The sequence below is a fragment of the Arachis hypogaea genome, chromosome 18 (genome assembly GCF_003086295.3).
Source record: "Arachis hypogaea cultivar Tifrunner chromosome 18, arahy.Tifrunner.gnm2.J5K5, whole genome shotgun sequence".
In the NCBI taxonomy this organism is placed as follows: Eukaryota; Viridiplantae; Streptophyta; class Magnoliopsida; order Fabales; family Fabaceae; genus Arachis; species Arachis hypogaea.
The window spans coordinates 47,084,306-47,084,980 of NC_092053.1; the positions used below are offsets into that span (position 1 = coordinate 47,084,306).

The 675-nt window shown below is 44.3% G+C and overlaps 1 non-coding gene across 1 annotated transcript; it reads left to right on the forward strand.

Moving 5' to 3' along the window:
• Positions 1-328: 328 nt before the first annotated feature.
• On the forward strand, positions 329-432 carry LOC112774690 (small nucleolar RNA R71). Its single transcript, XR_003189160.1, has one exon. It is a non-coding gene; the product is annotated as a small nucleolar RNA R71 (small nucleolar RNA).
• The last annotated feature ends 243 nt before the right edge of the window (positions 433-675 follow it).

Genomic DNA, 675 nt, shown 5'->3' on the forward strand with positions numbered 1-675 from the left:
TTCAGTGCTTTCTTCCTCTTGCTCTTGTGTGTGTATTGCAGCCACTTGTTTTGTTTCTAATTTCCTGGTGAGCTCTGCTAGTTGCTTGGCAAACACCTTGTTTTGGGCTAGAATTGTATCAACATGGTTCAGCTCCATGACTCCCTTAGTGTTGTGTCTCTCTGATGCATAGTAGTACTCATTCTCAGCCACTGTCTCAATCACTTCAATGGCTTCTTCCACAGTCTTTTTCCTGTTCAATGAACCTCCTGATGAATGGTCTACAGCCTTCCTTGATTCATAAGACAGTCCATCATAGAAAATATGCAATTGCACCCAGTCATGGAACATGTCTGGTGGGCATTTCCTTGTCAAATCCTTGAATCTCTCCCATGCCTCGTAGAGAGTTTCACCATCTTGTTGTCTAAACGTCTGAACCTCAGATCGAAGCCTATTGACCTTTTGTGGGGGGTAGAAACGTGCCAGAAACTTGCTTTCCACCTCATCCCAGGTTGTTAGGCTCCCCCTTGGGAATGATTCCAGCCACTTAGCTGCCTTGTCCCTAAGTGAAAATGGGAACAAAAGCAGTTTATATGCATCTTCCTGGACTCCATTGGACTTCACAGTGTCGCAAATTCTCAGGAATTTTGTGAGATGTTGGTTTGGGTCTTCATTAGCACTTCCACCAAATGAACA